Here is an 18,098-nt window from a genome sequence, read left to right as displayed (position 1 = left end):
CCTAGAGTGTAAATGCAACACAAATCAATACTGCCCATAGCCACATGCGAGCACCACCCTGCATACACTGCTGGCACCCGCATACCTGCATCCACATACCACACTAAAAGGAGACAACCTGCATGGCACTGCCTGAAATCTGCCTCATCCACTGGCCAAAATAATGTCAACCATTGTCATTCAAAAGTCCGTAGACCCATCAATAACGCCCTCCCACCTTTGCTCCACCACAGGCACAGAATCACACCCAGAGGACCAGGACACCCCTGCGCCGAAGAGAGCGAAGTCCAACAACAACCTCCCTGCACCCTCAACCTCAGCTGCAGTGAGGCAGACCCCACGACAAGCAGGTCCCACTGCAGGCATACCGGAGGTCCCACCGGCAAGCACCCCTGTTGGCAGCAGGCCAGCAGCAGCTGCTCCACCTCCACCGACATTGCCTGCCACAGAAGGCAGGGGGTCAGCGGCCAGCAGCAACATCGGGGAGACAGCTGCAACAGCTGCATGTTCTGACTCGGACATGGAGCAGGAGGTCAGAAGCCCCACTGACCAACTACATTCCCCCTGTTTCTCAGACGCCAGCCCCCATGAGGGCGACACACAGGGGCACACTGAGGCAGAGGAGTGGCCTTCCACCCCATGCCCTGTCCACACTCCACAGGAGGGGACCAGCCCCTCCATCACTCCACCTGCACTGGCCATGGGCCAGCACGGCCAGCAGTCCCTCGAGGACATCACTCAACGGCAGCATCAACTGTCCGCAATGCTGGATGAGCATGCCGCGGAATGTGTGGGGGCTAGGTTTAGCATTGAACAGGCCACGGAGACACTAAGGGCGGAAGTGGCGCAGAGCACTGCCACCCTGAGGGATGCCATGCAGGCCATGTCCAGGGACATCGGTGCCGAACTTGCGGGCTTGCGTCGTGCGGTCACTGACCTCACCCACACAGTACAGGAGCTGCATGCACAGGGGCAGCCAGGGACATCCTCCACTGCCAGTTCTGCGCAGAGCAGCCCCGTGCGACGTTCCGGACGCAACCTGCGCTCCACAGCCAGGGGTGCCCCGGGGGGCGGGAGAGGGGGCTTGTGACGGCCTGTGGACACTGTCACAGGCATCTGTTGACAGCTACATGGGGTGTGTTGGGGTGTGCAGGGGGGAGGTGGGAGGTGGGAGGGGGTGTGTTGGGGTGTGCAGGGGGGAGGTGGGAGGTGGGAGGGGGTGTGTTGGGGTGTGCAGGGGGAGGTGGGAGGTGGGAGGGGGTGTGTTGAGGTGTGCAGGGGGGAGGTGGGAGGTGGGAGGGGGTGTGTTGGGGTGTGCAGGGGGGAGGTGGGAGGTGGGAGGGGGTGTGTTGGGGTGTGCAGGGGGGAGGTGGGAGGGGGTGTGACACGACAGTTCATAGTTCCAATACACTTTTTTCTTTCAAAAAAAGAAATGTGTGGACATTTTCATTGCGTATGTGTGCTTTATTGGTGTACAGTCCACAGTGTGCATGTCCCAGAGACACACAGTGCCCCAAGTGCAGTCTCCATGCGATAAACACCAGCCGTGTGTGCTAGAAGCAGTGGTCGATGATACTTTGGCGCATGGCACGCCCCTCCTGTGCATCGCCTCCTCCATGTGGTGGCGCCCCATCTGCACCCTCCTCATCCTCATCGTCAGGTGGTTGCAGTTCTGCGTCAGGGGGCAGGGGCACATTCCGTCCGACGCACATATTGTGCAGCATGACACATGCCATGACGATCTTTGCCACCTTCTCATGGCCATACAGGAGTGCCCCACCAGACCTGCTGAGGCTTCGGAACCGTGCCTTCAGGAGGCCGAATGTCTGCTCTATGACCACACGAGTACGTGTATGTGCACGGTTGAAGTCCTCCTCGTGCTGGTTCTGCGGGTTCCGGACTGGCGTGAGGAGCCACCTCTTCAGGGGATAGGCTGCATCACCTGTATGTAGGCGAGAATGTATGTGTCAGTCATGTTGTCTGATCAGGAACATGATGTTCCACCATGGCTGGCATGGAACTGTTACCTTGGCTCACTTCTACATGCACTAATTGATTCACACTATGCAACCAGTATATGCTCATTGCTGCCATGGCCTGTTTTGCATGCCATCACCCTATGTATGCAGAGGGGTTGTGTGCATTGTGAGTGCCCTTCCTCTGTATCCGTTCTCTGTGTTACTCACAGCCAGGTGGAGTATGCTTCATCCCCCCCCACTTTCTGCCAGGTGGAGTATGCATCATCCCCCCCCCCTTTCTGCCAGGTGGAGTATGCATCATCCCCCCCCCCTTTCTGCCAGGTGGAGTATGCATCATCCCCCCCCCTTTCTGCCAGGTGGAGTATGCACTGGTACGTCATTCCCATGCCCACTTCCATGACATTGCACTCACCGAGTAGCCAGGATCTTGGGCCTGCATGTCGCTCCATGTAGCGTGGTATTGTGGAGTTCCTCAGGACCAGTGAATCATGGGTTGATCCGGGGAATCGGGCACAACAATGTGTGATGATCTTGTTGGAGTCACAGACCATTTGCACGTTGATAGAGTGGAACTGTTTCCGGTTGCGGTACGGTACCTCCATGGCACGTGGAACCACCAATTCCACATGGGTGCAGTCGATGGCACCAATGCAACCGGGTATGCTGGCTAGTGCATGGAAACCCACTTTGGTGTTTGCAATCTCCTGGGCAGTCCGTGGTAATGAGATGTGGTCGTCTGTGTGCTTGAGGAGGGCATCGAGCACTTGGATGAGTGTTCGTGAGAATAATGGTTGTGAAATGCCATGCAGGTGCCCCACTGTGTGCTGGTAGGTGCCTCTGGCCAGGAAGTGGAGTACAGCCACTACCTTCAGTAGGGGGGGGATGGCGGTTGGACTTTCTATCATGCTGACGATGTCGTTGTGTGTCATGTCTACGATGGCGGTGATGGTGTCCCGGTCCAAACGGTACAGGGTGTGGATCTGCTCAGCAGTGAGGTTGTTTGGATTGGCTCTGATGCGTGGGATTGGGGGCTGCCTGCGTGGTGGCACTGGCTGTGCTGGTGGGGCTTGCTGGGCCTGCCTTGCCCTCCTTCTCCTCCTGCGTCTCCTCTGTGCTGCCTGTTGTTGTTGTTGTTGCTGTTGTAGTAGAACATGCATTGCTATCAGGTCCTCCAGCCCCAACATTGCTATTCGTATTGGCATCATTGTGGAGTGTGACTGGGTGTGGGTAGGGGTGGGGTGTGCTCTTTTTGTACTTCCCTGAGTCTGTATTGCCTTCACCTGTGCTGTTTCTGTGCACCTGTGGCAGCTGCATTCACTTGAATTGGCCCTTTACGGTTGGTTCGCGATGCCGTTATTTGCACCATGGCGGTAAGGTACTTAGCGGCCTCGGTGATGGCGTTAGGTGCATGTCCGCTTGGGTCGGCATTTGCGTACCTTTCCGCCATGGCGCTAAGTACGGTGTGGGCGGTCGCGTGCGCGCACCCTTGGCGCAGTTAGCGGCAGCGTTAACTACGATGCCGCTATTGGCATCGTAGTTTACGGTCAGGAGTCATGATCGGACCTGGCGGAAAACGATGGCGGTAACCATTTACCGCCATCGTTTTTCACTTACCGCCAGGGTCGTAATGAGGCCCCTTGTCTTTTCATAACAGTGACCACGCACAGCTCTGCCAATGTACCTCCATTCTGACCAAATGCACCTGTTATTTCAGAATGGTGCCCAGATACAGCTCTACCCCTATCCCTCAATCCTGACCTGCTGCCCCCCTGATTTCAGAACTCTGATCACATGTACACAGCTCTTTGATGCACCTCAATCCTGACCTCTGTCCTTTCGGTTCAGGAATTAAGTCACATTCTCCGAGGTAGCACATGATGTTCTGCGAGTCCTGTCTTTTATCTGCTGCCATTTTGAATTCTTGGGATATAGGAGCAGGGCTATTTTACTTGCTTTTCACTGAAGCCTGGAAGGGCCATAATGTGGCAATAAGCCCTGAGCCGGCGTGCTATTAGCATCTAGGGTAATGCCCCCTGGGCCCATAGTTAGGCGGTAATGGCCCCCCGGCGAGAGGCTTATTGCCATTAGTTTTCCGGGGTTTCTAGCCCCAGGATACTAATGGTGATGTTAAATATTTCAATCAGAATTTGTTTCGCCGCTTGAAAAGCCGGCCGCTGCAGTACGTGTTAGTTCTAGAGAGACTAGAACGTGCATACTGATTTATTACTACGGATCAACAGAGCACGATTTTGGGCCAAGTTTATCCATATTAGGGAATGGGTAGGTAATGTGCAACAAAAAAGTAAAAGCAGAATAATGTTTGGAATGTAATGTGAAAGCACTTTTCAGTGATAGCGCAAGCGATTTTGGAAACCGCAGCGCGTTGTGGCGGCCTTGCAGGTTCTGCAAGTTTGTTCACAGAAATGGCGGTGTACAGCGGTGAGTGAGGAGGCTTTCAGACCCGGCGCGAGATGCACGCTAATGTGAAAATGGGATTACACTGTGGTAAGCCTCGCAATTGAGCCAATCCACGTTCAGTGTTTGTTGTGGCATCGGCGCGCTGGGTACTAATTCAAAGTAACTTAAGCTTCATAGTAGGACGACCTGAAGAACTTTACATCTCTGTAAACTCCGCTTCTGCTTTGAGAGGACAAGTATGCTCGTCCTATTTGAGGAGAGATGCATAATAGCCCAGCAGTTAAGGGGTTCAAGACAGAGGATCCTGTGTGCTAGCCCAGGCTTGCACTTCTCATTTGATATCTCCATGCTGCTTGTTGCCCTGCATGTTTTGCCACTATTCAGGTCTTCGTGTGTACACCATGCAGTCGTCATGGAAATGGAAGAGACAGAGGTGAACAGCGTATTCATTAGTTTGAGCTACTAGGTGGCACTTAAGCACCACCTTTAAGTCCAAACTATTGCATTAGAGTATAAACAAGGAGAATGGCATATGAGGAGGGACACACCGCTTGCAGGTGTTTGGTTATTTGCCCACCTATGGCTATGTTAATCCCTATAGCCATTCCCACCCAGTGGTAGTTCCTGCTCCTTCCTACCCAAAATGCCTCCTCTTGGTAACTGTTTGAGCTCGCTTTAATAATGCCATACCATCAAACTTAGCCTGCCAGTGTTTTTTCAAAGATGTCTTCTGAGAGTTAATGACCTAATTGGAGCATTAACAGTGCTACTGGTGTTATAAAAATGCCTTAACCATGTCTGACTTCAGCCACTCTATTTATCAGCACTCTGCATGTGCTTCACTGAAGTCCTGTTAAAAATAAGCATTGGCAAAGCCAACAGTTATTGTTTGTGTATAAGTATTGGGCATTTGCCAGGCACTGCTGCCCAGGTACTTGCACCATGTTCTGCCTGATACCAACAATGGGCAGTTAATACCACTATGGCAATGCCTGGCAAGTGCGTTTCTATGCCTACACAAAAGCTCTTAACTATTGTCATTGCAATGCTTGTTTGATTTTGTGATGGCTCATTTAATGGAGGCTGATATTGAGCAGCCAGCAGGGGGCACTGTGGGGTTTTTCCTCTGATCTTCACAAGCGCAGACACCAAAGTCCAGGGGACCAAAATAACCAAAACAGGGTGACAACAAGCAGTGGTGGAAATGGAAAATAATTGGTGGGGATCCCACAAGTGCTGGGGTAGGGGCAGAGTTGGGGCGGGGGCGGGGCGGTACCCAGGGAGGCGTGGTTTAAGCGGGGGCTGGCAATTGACCTCTTATCAAAGGAAAAGTCCAAAATAATAGTTTAAAACAGCATTATTTCCTTCATGCTTCTTTTCCAAACTATATATCAATTCCACTTTAAACCACTTACACGGCGACATGCTTTGGGGGTGTGCTGTTGCGCGGACAGCGGGATGTTCCTTTCCGAGTGAGCTCCTGCGGTGGACCGGGCCGTTAGATCTGTATTTACATTAAAACTCTCGGAACGGTGTAAAACCCGGAACAGGCCGGAACGGGCCGGAACGGTACCCTAATATATAAAATGGCAGCAAAACTCACCTGAAAATGATGCAAACACACATGAAGAACATTTTGGAAATGGGATAGGTTGAACAATAATTTGGCATTTATATAGCGCTACGAACCCTCAGGTATCTGAGCGCTGCTTATTATTACCCACGGTGTGTGGTGCTCATTTATCGACCTCGGAAGGATGAAACGCTGAGTTTGGCGCTGCCGGGATTCGAACCTTCGTGGGCAGGCTCTGCACTGATGTCAAAGCGAGCGCTCTACTCGCTTGTGCTGTCATTAACCCATTACTGCCCAAAATCTAAATTTTCAGACGAAAAAGTACCCGGAACGGCCCGGAACGGTACCCTAATATATAAAACGGCAGCAAAACTCACATGAAAATGATGCAAACACACATGAAGAACATTTTGAAATGGCAAAGGATGAACAATGTGCTGTCATTAACCCATTACTGCCCAAAATCTAAATTTTCAGACGAAAAAGTACCCGGAACGGCCCGGAACGGTACCCTAATATATAAAACGGCAGCAAAACTCACATGAAAATGATGCAAACACACATGAAGAACATTTTGAAATGGCAAAGGATGAACAATGTGCTGTCATTAACCCATTACTGCCCAAAATCTACATTTTAACACGAAAAAGTACCCGGAACGGGCCGGAACGCTACCCTAATATATAAAACGGCAGCAAAACTCACCTGAAAATGATGCAAACACACATGAAGAACATGTTGAAATGAGAAAGGTGCACCAATATGCTGTCATTAACCCATTATTGCCCAAAATTTACATTTTATCACGAAAAAGTACCCGGAACGGGCCGGAACGGTACCCTAACATATAAAATGGCAGCAAAAATCACCTGAAAATGATGCAAACACACATGAAGAACATTTTGAAATGAGAAAGGTGCACCAATATGCTGTCATTAACCCATTACTGCCCAAAATCTACATTTTATCACGAAAAAGTACCCGCAACGGGCCGGAACGCTACCCTAACATATAAAAAGGCAGCCAAAATCACCTCAAAATGATGCAAACACACATGAAGAACATTTTGAAATGAGAAAGGTGCACCAATATGCTGTCATTAACCCATTACAGCCCAAAATCTACATTTTCACATGAAAAAGTACCCGGAACGGGCCGGAACGGTACCCTAATATATAAAACGGCAGCAAAACTCACCTGAAAATGATGCAAACACACATGAAGAACATTTTGAAATGGCAAAGGATGAACAATGTGCTGTCATTAACCCATTACTGCCCAAAATCTACATTTTAACACGAAAAAGTACCCGGAACGGGCCGGAACGCTACCCTAATATATAAAACGGCAGCAAAACTCACCTGAAAATGATGCAAACACACATGAAGAACATGTTGAAATGAGAAAGGTGCATCAATATGCTGTCATTAACCCATTACTGCCCAAAATCTACGTTTTATCATGAAAAAGTACCCGCAACGGGCCGGAACGCTACCCTAACATATAAAATGGCAGCAAAAATCACCTGAAAATTATGCAAACACACATGAAGTACATTTTGAAATGAGAAAGGTGCTCCAATATGCTGTCATTAACCCATTACTGCCCAAAATCTAAATTTTCAGACGAAAAAGTACCCGGAACGGCCCGGAACGGTACCCTAATATATAAAACGGCAGCAAAACTCACATGAAAATGATGCAAACACACATGAAGAACATTTTGAAATGGCAAAGGATGAACAATGTGCTGTCATTAACCCATTACTGCCCAAAATCTAAATTTTCAGACGAAAAAGTACCCGGAACGGCCCGGAACGGTACCCTAATATATAAAACGGCAGCAAAACTCACATGAAAATGATGCAAACACACATGAAGAACATTTTGAAATGGCAAAGGATGAACAATGTGCTGTCATTAACCCATTACTGCCCAAAATCTATATTTTCACACGAAAAAAAACCCGGAACGGGCCGGAACGGTACCTAACATATAAAATGGCAGCAAAAAGCACCTGAAAATGATGCAAACACACATGAAGAACATTTTGAAATGGCAAAGGATGAACAATGTGCTGTCATTAACCCATTACTGCCCAAAATCTACATTTTAACACGAAAAAGTACCCGGAACGGGCCGGAACGCTACCCTAATATATAAAACGGCAGCAAAACTCACCTGAAAATGATGCAAACACACATGAAGAGCATGTTGAAATGAGAAAGTTGCACCAATATGCTGTCATTAACCCATTACTGCCCAAAATCTACATTTTATCACGAAAAAGTACCCGCAACGGGCCGGAACGCTACCCTAACATATAAAATGGCAGCAAAAATCACCTGAAAATTATGCAAACACACATGAAGTACATTTTGAAATGAGAAAGGTGCTCCAATATGCTGTCATTAACCCATTACTGCCCAAAATCTACATTTTATCACGAAAAAGTACCCGGAACGGGCCGGAACGCTACCCTAACATATAAAAAGGCAGCCAAAATCACCTCAAAATGAGGCAAACACACATGAAGAACATTTTGAAATGAGAAAGGTGCACCAATATGCTGTCATTAACCCATTACAGCCCAAAATCTACATTTTCACATGAAAAAGTACCCGGAACGGGCCGGAACGGTACCCTAATATATAAAACGGCAGCAAAACTCACCTGAAAATGATGCAAACACACATGAAGAACATTTTGAAATGGCAAAGGATGAACAATGTGTTGTCATTAACCCATTACTGCCCAAAATCTACATTTTAACACGAAAAAGTACCCAGAACGGGCCGGAACGCTACCCTAATATATAAAACGGCAGTAAAACTCACCTGAAAATGATGCAAACACACATGAAGAACATGTTAAAATCAGAAAGGTGCACCAATATGCTGTCATTAACCCATTACTGCCCAAAATCTACATTTTATCACGAAAAAGTAACCGCAACGGGCCGGAACGCTACCCTAACATATAAAATGGCAGCAAAAATCACCTGAAAATTATGCAAACACACATGAAGTACATTTTGAAATGAGCAAGGTGCTCCAATATGCTGTCATTAACCCATTACTGCCCAAAATCTACATTTTATCACGAAAAAGTACCCGGAACGGGCCGGAACGGTACCCTAACATATAAAAAGGCAGCCAAAATCACCTCAAAATGATGCAAACACACATGAAGAACATTTTGAAATGAGAAAGGTGCACCAATATGCTGTCATTAACCCATTATAGCCCAAAATCTACATTTTCACATGAAAAAGTACCCAGAACGGGCCGGAACGGTACTCTAATATATAAAACGGCAGCAAAACTCACCTGAAAATGATGCAAACACACATGAAGAACATTTTGAAATGGCAAAGGATGAACAATGTGCTGTCATTAACCCATTACTGCCCAAAATCTACATTTTAACACGAAAAAGTACCCGAAACGGGCCGGAACGCTACCCTAATATATAAAACGGCAGCAAAACTCACCTGAAAATAATGCAAACACACATGAAGAACATGTTGAAATGAGAAAAGTGCACCAATATGCTGTCATTAACCCATTATTGCCCAAAATTTACATTTTATCACGAAAAAGTACGCGGAACGGGCCAGAACGGTACCCTAACATATAAAATGACAGCAAAAATCACCTGAAAATGATGCAAACACACATGAAGAACATTTTGAAATGAGAAAGTTACACCAATATGCTGTCATTAACCCATTACTGCCCAAAATCTACATTTTATCACGAAAAAGTACCCGCAACGGGCCGGAACGCTACCCTAACATATAAAATGGCAGCAAAAATCACCTGAAAATTATGCAAACACACATGAAGTACATTTTGAAATGAGAAAGGTGCCCCAATATGCTGTCATTAACCCATTACTGCCCAAAATCTACATTTTATCACGAAAAAGTACCCGGAACGGGCCGGAACGGTACCCTAACATATAAAAAGGCAGCCAAAATCACCTCAAAATGATGCAAACACACATGAAGAACATTTTGAAATGAGAAAGGTGCACCAATATGCTGTCATTAACCCATTACAGCCCAAAATCTACATTTTCACATGAAAAAGTACCCGGAACGGCCCGGAACGGTACCCTAATATATAAAACAGCAGCAAAACTCACCTGAAAATGATGCAAACTCACATGAAGAACATTTTGAAATGGCAAAGGATGAACAATGTGCTGTCATTAACCCATTACTGCCCAAAATCTACATTTTAACAGGAAAAAGTACCCGGAACAGGCCGGAACGCTACCCTAATATATAAAACGGCAGCAAAACTCACCTGAAAATTATGCAAACACACATGAAGAACATGTTGAAATCAGAAAGGTGCACCAATATGCTGTCATTAAGCCATTATTGCCCAAAATTTACATTTTATCACGAAAAAGTACCCGGAACGGGCCGGAACGGTACCCTAACATATAAAATGGCAGCAAAAATTACCTGAAAATGATGCAAACACACATGAAGAACATTTTGAAATGAGAAAGGTGCACCAATATGCTGTCATTAACCCATTACTGCCCAAAATCTACATTTTATCACGAAAAAGTACCCGCAACGGGCCGGAACGCTACCCTAACATATAAAATGGCAGCAAAAATCACCTGAAAATTATGCAAACACACATGAAGTACATTTTGAAATGTGAAAGGTGCTCCAATATGCTGTCATTAACCCATTACTGCCCAAAATCTACATTTTATCACGAAAAAGTACCCGGAACGGGCCGGTACCGTACCCTAACATATAAAAAGGCAGCCAAAATCACCTGAAAATTATGCAAACACACGTGAAGAACATTTTGGAAATGGGGAAGGTTGAACAATGTGCTTTCATTAACCCATTACTGCCCAAAATTCAGTAAAAAGGCAGCTAATAAGTAAACTCAAAGAGGGACTTTGTGATGACATCTATATTGTACTAGAAAATCCTCATCTACCTAAATATACTCTAGTCACATAAAGGTAGAATTGTAACACTTTTGATTTGATTGACATGAAGGGAAATTATATATTTCAAAATATTACTGGAGGGTGACTACACCTTACTGAACACTAGAGGGAGCAGTAACTGTTTAGTTGTGTTCATAGTCAGGTTTTCCTTTATCACTTCCATATCCTTGTTTCAGGAAGTGGTAACATTTCACATGTTTCTTCTTCACTTAAATGTTGCAGCTTCATCTTGTCTGTGCTGATCACCTTGAGTTTAGATACAGGTCAGATTTATGTTTTTTTTCTCTCTGCAAGCCTTGAGCATAAGAGTGCAACAATGGATTGCTTCATGCTGACCAGATCATTTCTTATAGAAAAGCTCTGCTGCAGCAACTTTGACAAATGTAGGACCACCCTGCCTTTTCACTACTTGGTTGGAAAGAGGTCTTCAAGTGGACAGGGCCCAGCCTCGTATGTGACACAGCAAGGATCATAAAAGGTCTTCAAGGTGGCTCAGCAGCTTATAAACACATTTCATGCAAACAAGGAAGCTTGAATCCCTAAGAAGGGGCCCTTAAAAATCAGACACATCATCTCTTCCTAGGAGAAACCTAGATGTGCATCATGAAGAAAGCTGTTTCATTGTTTTCTCTGTCTAATGTGTTATGTCTTGCTTTCTCCCCTGTTCCTGTGTTGTGAGCCTGGGTGCTGTGGAATGCTTGTAGAATGCCTGTCTCTGGAATGTTGAGAGAGTGTTTGAGAGCTCCTTGCAGTTTGGAGGCTGGGGCTTGAATGATGGCATTGAGGCTTCAGCGGCCAATCTGAGAGGATGTTGTGACGTGGCTAGTGGCTGAGGATGTCGAATGATGTGCCATTGAAGGGGATGGACAGCATCACACACTGTACAACGGTTTGCCGCTGCACGCCTCTAAGGGTTTGAACTGAGTCTCAGAGGAGGAGATGTGTCCTGATGGTAATGCTGCTGAAAAGAAAAAGCGGCAGGTAACATCTAGTGCGGCGCCCAGCATGGAATGCTATCCGAGCCGGAGCTGGGAGTTGTTTCAGGAGAGCCGTGTGTGTGCTGTCAGCATAGTGAACAGCTGGGTGCTGTGTTTGGAGACCCATGTGGGCACAGTCAGCTCAGTGAACAGCTGGTACCTGAAACAGTCAAGTTGGCAGTGATGGAGGTTGGGCCCAACGTGTGTTGGGGTCGGGGTCACAGGTACCAGCTTGACAGCTGCTCCGGGTATGGTGTGGATGGAACTATGCTGTATCCTGACTGTGTCTCTGGGAAGCAGGAATTGACTGTTCGCTGGGAAGAGCTCTGGGGTTTTTGCCTTGGTTGTGGGGCGGACCTGGGTGATTCAAGAAGTCAATATATGGCAGTTTTCCACAAGCTAGATCAGGGCTTTGTCATTTTTCAGGGAGCTGTCCATGCTGAACCGTGAATATTGATCAACAGTGTTATATGAAGTGAAGCCTGTTTGGGTGTAAGTTGTCCATTGGTACGTTGTGGATTGTGGTGGATCTGGGACGTGTCTGGTGTATTTTGGTAAAGACATGTCCTCTGTTAGTTGAAGGAAGTAGAAATTTGGTTTGTTCTTGCATGTTGATTTAACTTTTGCCTCCACAGGTCTGTCAGAATATGGACGGGAGAATAGGGCATGGACTTACTGGGGGTTACTTGTCTATGTGGTGTGTGTTGTGCTCACTGGGTGGCCTGGCAAACCACCTTGTGGGGTTGGACAGTTTTGTTTGTGTTTTGTGTGGCAGGGTAGTGCCAGCCACCTGCTAGCTGCCAGCACATGGCACACCACAGCACTTTGGGGAGATATTATGTGCCCGTGCCATTTGCGTTCATGGTTGTGGCTGGAGAAATGTTGTTGAGTGTAGTTTACCTCATTAGTTTGTTTCTGTGGAGGTGGACCCCGCACTCACATGTTTTTTTGCCGTTTGGTCAAGTGTGCTTTGCCATTGTGTGTTGGGGGGACCCCAGTACCCTTTGTGGGGGTGCCGCTCCCACACCTTGAATGTGGTGGTCTCAACCTATGTGTTGTTCTTGTGGTTGGGGTGCTCCTTGTTGGGGCACCGGTGGTGCATTTTCATGCGCCATCTATTTGCGGTGGTGTAGTGTTGCTTGTCTGTCGAGCAGCCTCAGTGTTGGTTTGGTTAGGTGATAAAGTGGTTTTGTTTGGTTGAGATGGGTAGTCAGCAGTCGTTCCGTGGGGTTTGAGGCCAGTCCCTTGTGTGAATTCCTGCTGTTTGGTCAACGGTGTGGATGGTGACGTGTTTTCAGTTGTGATGTTTTTCTAGCATTTCATTGGTAGGACGGTTGAGGGGATTTTATGTATTTAAAGTTTATTTATTTATTTAAATATGGTGGCGAAGGCCCGCAGGCATTGATTGGGGCTCCAGGTCTGGGGTACGAAGGGGTCTGTGGGCGCACAGGAAGGGTTGGCAGAGCAGAGGATGGGAAGTGTAGAAAAAATCTGAGTGAATGGGGGATAGTGGAGAGAAGGTACTGAGGGGTGGGAGGGAAGAAAAAATCTGAGTGAATGGGGGATAGTGGAGAGAAGGTACTGAGGGGTGGGAGGGAAAGGAGGCTAGTGAGATCACAGATCTTTAAGCCTTTTGCAGTGAGAGACGAAAGAATGAAGAGAGGTCGGGGGAAGAAGGATAAAAACTGATGGTCCTGGATAGTTTGTGACGGTAAAAATGGAGAGCAGAGATGAGGTTGGTGTAGCAGTGTGATGTGACAGAGTGCAGGATGTAACAGAGTATTGGGAGTGATTCCTTGTAGGCGACAAAAAGAACCTGGGAAAGGATTTTACAGCAGCGATGGATGTCCATATAGTATGATGAATCAGTAGTGATTCCCCCCAGAATCTTGACCTGGGACCCTTCTCGTGTGGCCAGGGGAAGGCAGATGCTTCCTGATCCCAACCCTGGGGGTGGTGTTCTGTGGGAGGATCACATGGGGTGGGAACAGGCCAGGAGGAAGGAGAAACTCCCTTGTTTAATTTTCTCTGAACCCCCAATCTTGGAATGGCTTATTGTAAGGTAGAAGAAGTTAGGAAAACTAACTTGGTTGGCAGGGACTTCAAGTCCCATAATTCTTCAGTACTGGGACGAGGAAAAGGGATGCAGAGGAATATTGCTGTGGGAGCAATCAGCTAATTAGTGTAAACGACCTACACCTGAGGGAGACTGAGAGGCATAAAAAGCCCCCTCAGGTGCAGGAAGAGGGAGAACATGAACAGCAGGAGCAGCAGGAGAGGAGAAAGCAGTGCAGGCTGCAGAGGAAAGTGAAGCTGGCACGAGAGAAGACGCCGGGACCATTGTGCAGCCAAGAGCGGTGTCAAGTCCTGTGAGGGTCTTTGCCTCAAGCTATTCCTGTTGCAGAGGTTGCGCAGTGGGAAGCGGAAGAACGGGACGCTTGCCCATTGAAGGCTTGTTGTGCAGAGGTTGCGCAGCAGGAAGAGGAAGTAGCAAGGGAAGTGTACCCTCGTTAGAGGCTTTAGGTGGCTGGGTTGCACCTGAGCCTCTGCCGAGTGGAGGAAGCTCCAATTTCGAGTGGCATGAGCGGAGGTGGACCAGACGAGGCTGTTTGCCTGACCGCGAGGAGCCACAATGACAGAAGACCTGCGAACACCAAGCGGAGCTAGATTGAGCGACTTACCTTGTGAGTTCACAGCTTGCAAGTGACTCCGGATCGCTCTGACACTATCCACGGCAGGCAGTTTCACTCGCATGTGAGTGAGAGAAGCAGTGATTACAATTCTGAATACTGAACCGTACAAAACCAACAAATGTTTTACTTATTAAACCAAACTGACTGTGCAAGCAAGCATGTGAGTTGGTGGAAGGGCCAAAATCCCTGTGGTGAAGCTTTAGTCCAAACAAAAGCATACAAACAATACCAAGCAAAAGAGTATTTAAAAACCCGGCAATACCAATATAACAACCATTGCTCAAGATTTCGGGAGGATAGCTCAGGGGCAACGTGCTCGCCTTACAAGCAAGACGACATGGAGCACCACAGGTTTGTCACAATTGTCACATTGTCAATTGTCACAATTGTCACAAGCTTTGACACTCTCCTCCCGATGACTGTAAGATCCTCTCCGTGCCCAGATCCAACCGTTCTGGAGGGGGTGTAGCCTTGATCTTCCCAGAGTGGATTCCTGCCTCTGTCATTCCTATGCAGGCCTACTCCTCTTTCAAATGCCTTGTCTGAGGCTTTCTCTCTCTCCTTGCCACTCACTTACCATGGCTACTATCTATCAGCCACCTGGTCAAATCACCTCCTTCCTCTCTGAGTGGGCGGACCTCACTTCCTCCCTCCTGGCCTCGGCCTCAACTACTCAACTCCTCATTCTTGGAGACTTCAACATCCATCTGGATGCTTTCGCGACCTCTGTGACTCTCTCTCTCTTTCTATTCTCCCCTCTGGCCCAACTCACTCTGCTGGGCCCACTCTGGATGCTCTGATCTCTTCAGACCTCCCCCTCTCTATCCCTCTGACCACTCCTCTCTCCTAGAGTGATCACTCTCTCATTTCCTCCCATCTCTCCCTCTCTACCCATCAGGCCAAGCCAACTCCAACAATGCCATGTACCTTCTCGGTCATCTGACCCATGAAGCGTGTCAGTTGAGGCTTCCACTTCCACTTTCTCTCCCCCTCCTCCTCCTCTGGCTGACTCACATCCTGACACAGCCCTTTCCATGCTCTACTCTTCTATCTCTGATACTCTTGATGTTCTTGCCCCTGTCATGAACATCCGCTTGAAGCCCAAAACCAAGTGCAACTCTTGGTATGACTCTGACCTAGTTACCCTTAAACGCAAGTGTATGGTGGCTGAGAGGAAATGGCGGGTGTAACGCTCACCTGATTCTCGCAGAGGCGCCGGTCTTGGCTGGGCGACTACCGTATCTTCAAAGGTGATGTGTAGCACCCGGTTGGCTCTTTGGGCTGGACCTCTGTGCACTGTATGCCTGACGTGTAGAGTAAGATGTCTGCAGATAGAAAATATGGGGTTAATGAACTGGGGTTATTGGGGTGTCCCTATCTCTTTCCTCTTCTCCTCTCCTGTAGACCCCAAAGGTTAACGCTCTCACCTTAGGTAAGTGAATGCCGAGCTCTCCATCTGCCTCGGGGCAGGGTGCTGTAGCCAGTTTCTTCACTGGATAGGTAGCGCAGGCCTCTTGACTTCAGAGGACTGCTGTCCGTCGTTTACTGCACGAACGGTAAGTTTCGAGTCATCCAAATGTCTTTTTAAAGTCTTAGTATTGATGTCTCTTGTTTTGCAGGTTTCCGGCGATGGCGGATGACGGGCTGAAGTGAGTTGAAGATGGAGCCCGTGTGATGAATAGAAGCGCCTGGAGGCACGTGAGTAAGCGCTTGTTGCCTGCTTCACGATGCACTCTAACTGTCTTTTTATTTTGCAGGTACGAGTTCGGAGCGGCTGCAGGGTGCCGGAATACCCACTGGATTAGATGTGGAAAGGAGTAATGGCACGTGAGTATTAAAGTTCCCCAATGTCTTTAAACGCACCTTGTTTTGTCTTTCAGATGCGGATGCAGCGCCGAAGGCCTCCGGAGCGTGCAAAGAGTTGGTAAGCATTTGCCTTTCCGATGCCGGAATGCTAACCTGTTCTTTCTTGTCTTTATAGGTGTTGCTGAAGACTGGATTCTGGATGGTAAGCCTTTGCCTTTCAGATGCCGGAATGCTAACCTGTTCTTTCTTGTCTTTATAGGTGTTGCTGAAGACTGGATTCAGGATGGTAAGCCTTTTTCCTTAGGCCCAGGACTGGATGCAGAAGACACGATGAGCGTTCTGCTGCAGAGAGTGCAGAATAACGCAAAGCAAGATTCATCCACCGGGTGTGGTTTAAATAGCCTCCTGTAGTGCTTAGGTGTCTCCTTCCACAGCCACGCCTAAGTAAGAAAAGAGTTCCTGGTAAGAAAAGAGTTCCTGCCTTCCAGAAGAGTTCCAGTGTTCTAAATCTAGGGAGTGGCTCCAGCCCCACCCAACAGGAAAAGTAGTTCCAAACAGAAGAGGATCAGAGGCTCAACTGGCAGGCAAGTAAGCAGCATGGTCTGCTGCAGGTAAGTCCACCCAAGCATTATGAGCCCGGCGCTTCCAGCGCTGGGACTGGGCATATTTATGAGCCTGGTGCCACTTGCGCCAGGACTGGGTCCAAAAGGTCCCAATTGGGACTGGTTGGCACTCGGAACCTGGGTTATGGATCTGCTTCCAAGGGAGTTGGGAAAACCCTGACCTTTTGGAAGCAGAGATCATGACAGTACCCCCCCTCAAGGCCCCTCCCAAACCGCGCTTCTCCGGGGGTTTTGGCTTGTCAGGAAATGTTCGGTGAAATCTTTTGATTAGGCGAGGAGCGTGGACATATTCAGCAGGTTCCCAGGATCTCTCTTGGGGGCCGTAGCCTTTCCAGTCAATTAGGTAGAATAGTTTAGATTTGGAGATCTTGGAGTCCAGAATGCTTTTGACTTCAAACTTGAGTTCTCCATCCACAGGGATAGGTTTTGGAGATTTGGTTAGTAGGGTTTGAGGTTGCACGGGTTTTAATAGAGAGACGTGGAAGACCGGATGTATCTTCATGTGCGGGGGCAAGTCCAACTTGACCGCTACTGGGTTTACTATGGTAGTGATGGAATAGGGACCAAGGTATCTTGGGTTGAATGTGCGTGGCCCTTTTAGAGATAGATATTTGGTGGATAACCAGACTTGATCCCCTACTTGATAGTGAGGGGCTTCCTTCCGATGTTGATCTGCTCCTTTCTTGTATTGTTCTTTAGCCCTTTGAAGGTGAGAAACAGCTTCCTTAAAGGCTTGGGTGATTGTAGAATGCAGGTAGTCTACTGCTGGTGTTTCAAGATCTTGGAGGGGATCCAACTCCGAGGTTCGAGGGTGACTGCCGTACAAAAGAAAAAACGGGGTTTTCCCAGTTCCCGAGTGGACAGAGTTATTGTAGGCATACTCGGCTATCCAAAGGATATCTTTCCAAGTTTTTTCAGTTTGTTGCAGCATGCAGCGTAAATACTGTTCCAGAGTTTGATTGGTCCTCTCGGTTTGTCCGTCGGTCTGAGGGTGGTGACTGGTCGATAGTCTCACATCAATTTGAGCCGACCGACAGCAAC

This window comes from Ambystoma mexicanum, chromosome 11, assembly GCF_040938575.1.
Source record: "Ambystoma mexicanum isolate Mex_15411 chromosome 11, UKY_AmexF1_1, whole genome shotgun sequence".
Classification (NCBI taxonomy): domain Eukaryota; kingdom Metazoa; phylum Chordata; class Amphibia; order Caudata; family Ambystomatidae; genus Ambystoma; species Ambystoma mexicanum.
Note: the sequence above shows the minus strand (reverse complement) of the source record.